The sequence below is a fragment of the Priapulus caudatus genome, unplaced genomic scaffold, assembly GCF_000485595.1.
Source record: "Priapulus caudatus unplaced genomic scaffold, Priapulus_caudatus-5.0.1 Scaffold1543, whole genome shotgun sequence".
In the NCBI taxonomy this organism is placed as follows: Eukaryota; Metazoa; Priapulida; class Priapulimorpha; order Priapulimorphida; family Priapulidae; genus Priapulus; species Priapulus caudatus.
The window spans coordinates 61,298-65,716 of record NW_014578604.1 but is presented as its reverse complement, the minus strand read 5'-3'; the positions used below and the strand labels follow the sequence as shown (position 1 = coordinate 65,716).

Genomic DNA, 4,419 nt, shown 5'->3' with positions numbered 1-4,419 from the left:
AGCCTAGCTTACATGTGAGACTATCTTACAGGTGAGTCTAGATTACATGTGAGACTAGCTTACAGGTGAGTCTAGCTTACAGGTGAGTCTAGCTTACAGGTGAGTCTAGCTTACAGGTGAGCCTAGCTTACAGGTGAGTCTAGCTTACATGTGAGACTAGCTTACAGGTGAGCCTAGCTTACAGGTGAGTCTAGCTTACAGGTGAGTCTAGCTTACAGGTGAGCCTAGCTTACAGGTGAGCATAGCTTACAGGTGAGTCTAGCTTACAGGTGAGCCTAGCTTACAGGTGAGTCTAGCTTACAGGTGAGTCTAGCTTACAGGTGAATCTAGCTTACAGGTGAGCCTAGCTTACAGGTGAGCCTAGCTTACAGGTGAGTCTAGCTTACAGGTGAGCATAGCTTACAGGTGAGTCTAGCTTACAGGTGAGCCTAGCTTACAGGTGAGTCTAGCTTACAGGTGTGACACGTACTTGAGAGACAGGTGTTACGTACCATGGATGTCACCGCACACGTTGACGGGCGACTCCAGTTCGACTAGCATCGGTTGCTCGAGGAATATGGCACGTGACAGTTGGCATAGCTGTCGGATCTGGGTCTCAGGTAGTTGAACCTGCACAAAGAGAGCAGCTCTAATTACACTGCACTCACGACCGCACCTCGCCAAAGCTCTCGCCAGGTGATTGATTGCAGAGGATCGAAATTTAATTATTTTCGCGCCGAGCAGGACTGAGGTATTGCCTTTTCGGTCGACTTGGAGATTGAGGCTCGCCGCTGCAAATTGGAGGAGCAAGCACCTCCTGCAAATGACAGGTTATCACGGCCAGTTTTTAACAACACGGGGAAACGCGGGGGTTTCACAGGGAAGAGGATGGATAAATGCACACTGCTGAATGGCAGTGAGAAACTTAATAGAAAGGGCAGAGGAACACACCGAGTAGGACAGCCATGGTTATTTATCGCCACTGATATCGATATCACGAGTCCATAATAGAAAATTCTAGAATTTCTAGAATTTTCTATGGACTCTTGATCGATATCGTACAGTTTTCAGGGGCAAGTAAGCAGCGCAAGCGTCGATGTGAAATTCAAGCCCTGCAATCGACGACTTATCACTGGTGAGTTTCCAGACCATTTTTTCACCGCCGTCTAAGTGTTGGTTGCAACACGGCTGTCTCGGTAAGGCCATGATAAAAATCTTGTTTGTTTGCCCTCACCCAACCGACCCGCCAAAAAGGGGGCGACTCAAAAAATTTTAGTGATCTTTTTCTTTTCTTTTTACAAATTGTATCACTGTACATTATATAAATCTGTAGGCAATACATTATATGTATCAAGCAAAACAAACATTCAACATAAAAGGTATCTCCACACAAGCACACCCGAGCATGTAGACACCATGCTGAATTTGTAAAAAGACCCCCGCCCTCAAAAAAAGCCGACCTACCTACCCAAACTTTTCAGTCTGGGTCGGGTGAAGGCAAACAAAGATTTGTTTAATTGTGGCCTAAAGATCTACAGGGTCCGTGTAAGGAAAGACGTTCTACTACGCAATGACAGCAGCCACAATCCACAGCCAACCAAACCCGACCCTCACTAAATTTAGCAATCACAGGGCTAGTAATTCTCGTTGCCGGATGAAGTAAGGATACGAGCACAGGCACTTGGAACGTTTCAATAATAAAATGATGACCGCAAAATGTATATATATATACTACCAAACTCTTAATGTTTCTCTACTCTCTTTCGCCTATTATTGGTAACATCTTTCTGTAAATGTCGTTCAAATGCCCCTCTACAATATACAAGTTCACCGCACGAACGAAGTTTTCTGAACCAATTTCATAACCAATTAAAGTTTTATAATTTATAATTTTATAATTATAAAACTTTAAATGCAGAAGGGCGGTGTTTGTGTGCTTGTGCGCCCCCGGCCCCGCCGCGGCCCGTTTGGTGCCTGTCCGAGTGTGGTGTGTGTGTGTGTGTGTGTGTTGTCGTGTTGGTGTTGTGTGTGTGTTTGTGTGTTGTTTAATGTATGTAAATGTAATTGTTAATGTAAATGTAATGTTGTGCGTTTGGTGGTGCGGTGTTGCCAGTGGAGGTGCCGTGTTCTGTGCCGTGGCCCTGCTTGGTCGGGACGTTGGGCGATGCTTTAATTCGAGGCATGGAAAACATTGAGAATTGTTAGTAGAATATTTAAGGTCGTTCCATTTAATTTTGCGATATTTTATGAATATGAGGCCTTATACAATTTCTCGGAAAATTCGAAAGGAAGTGACTATTCGCACTTATAAGTTGTGGCAGTGCGTGAATTTTTCCCTGGGCCACACTTAATTTTGATTTTACGTTCGGATTATAAATGCGGGCTGAATTTTCACCATGAAAACCGCATTTCAACCATGTCAGCGCATTTGGCCGGGAACTGCGTCACAATCATGCCGGCGGACGGAGGGGTGGAGCTGCGAGGTGCGTACTCGCCGTATAGGGCCCAAAATTCAACCAATTTGCCCTATTTTTTTTTTTTTTTTTTTTTTTTTTTTTTTTTTTTTTTTTTTTTTATTTTTTTTTTTTTTTTATTCGACGATGCCGTGCCCCTGGGTGCGTCGCATCCGGTTTGATGAACGTTCCCACGTTTGACGGTTGAAATCGTGTGCTTGTTACGTGTACATGTGAGGTGTGTGGGGTAGCTTGCATCCGGATGCACTTAAAACTAAGTGTGCGAGCAATTGGAGCTATGCTGCCAATCTGGCCCACACTTATAAAGTGCCCGCTCGCCGTGCCAGGTTTTGATTCCATTCTGGTTTTTTAGAATAGTAGCACTTAGAAATACGTTTTGGGAGCAAGAAAATTTTTTAGCCAAGAAACTTTGGGACACACTTAAAATTAAGTGTGCGGCAAAAGGAGCTATTGTGCATCCTGGACACACTTAATAAGTGTGGCTAACGCGAAATTCGGATTCACGTTTTTGTGTTTGGACGCACTTTAAATAAGTGCAATAAACATCGGCCAATTCGGAAATCAATTATCTGTATTGTGTTTATTTGCAACCATGTATAATCTTATCATATAGTTCAACGCTGCATGGTAGCAAACGGCAGTGGCTTGTTTGTGCATGGTGGTGGATAGAGTGCAAGGGTGAGGAAGCGTGGACAGGGGAACAGGGCACAAGTAAGATAATTGAAGGCTAATATAGAGGTGGGTGAAATAAGCCGGTTGATGATGGTGAAGGAAGCCCAGCGCGCTGTGGGGTAGGAATATATGGCGTGTGGAGAAATAGAGAATGGTTGCGATGATAGATAGGGGAATATATGGAGAGGACAAGGTTTTAGAATAGTTTAAGAAAGAGGCAAGCATAGTTAGATGGAGATAGTGTGTGCGTTAGTAAGGACTGTGATAGTGGTAAGTAGGTAGGTATTTGATAGAGTGGAAAGCTAAGTAGCTTAGCGGCGAAAAGTAGAGAGATCTTTAAAGTGTGGAGGATTTGGGGTTATAGCATAATCGCTATCACTATCTCTATTTCTAGCACTTTTCTTTCTCTAGGTAACATTAACATTCCTTCCTTCTTTTCGTTAGTTGGCTTCCGCGTGCTCCTGCTGGGTTTTTTATGAAGTACCTGTGCATAAGGCTTGTGTACTTTGCTTAGTCCACTGGATTTAAATGGTCGCCCCGCCTCTGGCCTTGCAAAAACTGGGTGAGCGTTGATTCGTGTCTGTTGGGTGGTGTTTGTGGGGGTGGACAATATAGGCCACACATGCTAAAACTCAAAAACTGCAGGACGAATATCAAACTGGAAATGCATTAATTTATTACCTTGCTGAGTATGCCCATACCCTTTAAGCCTCCAAGAAACCGCGTATTGCTAGGGTGTAGAATGACCTTATGTATATTGACTGTCAGTCACACAGCCACTGGCTCGGTGTTCAGCATATCTTAATTATTAGTTAGTGTTTGAGAGGCGTCTATGTCCTATATATGGAGGTACTGCCGGGAACGTACACCGTAGCTGGGTGCAGTCCGTTTGTATAACGGAACGTACAAACCTGGGTACTATCTTAATATGCCGGACGTAACCTCGGCCTAACTCCAACTAACTGTGTGGTGTGGTGTGTTGAGTGTCTAGGGGAAGTCGCCTACGCCTTTACTCCCTTAACCCTAAACTAGTCTGTTAGACTTACATATAGCCGCCGGATCGCTGCGCAGGCGACAGCGCTATTCGCCATGCGTGTGGTGTGTGTTGTGGTGTTCTATGATTGCCGCGGTTGTGGTGTCGTGTGGTTGCGTGGAATATCAGCTAGTAAGAGCTAACCCTAACCTGACGGTTCCTACCATATCAGATCGATGGTGTGTGTTGGTGATGAGTGACCAGGCTACGTTCCGGTGTGTTTTGTGTGTTGTGTGTTTAAGTGCAAGGTTCGGTGTTGGT

At 44.6% G+C, this 4,419-nt stretch overlaps 1 long non-coding RNA gene across 1 annotated transcript in view; it reads right to left on the bottom strand.

Moving 5' to 3' along the window:
* Positions 1–538: 538 nt before the first annotated feature.
* LOC106816948 overlaps positions 539–4,419 on the bottom strand; it is an 8,300-nt gene continuing 4,419 nt past the window's right edge. The window contains exon 3 of the long non-coding RNA XR_001394965.1: positions 539–609. This is a non-coding gene — a long non-coding RNA (uncharacterized LOC106816948). The remainder of the gene's footprint in view (positions 610–4,419) is intronic.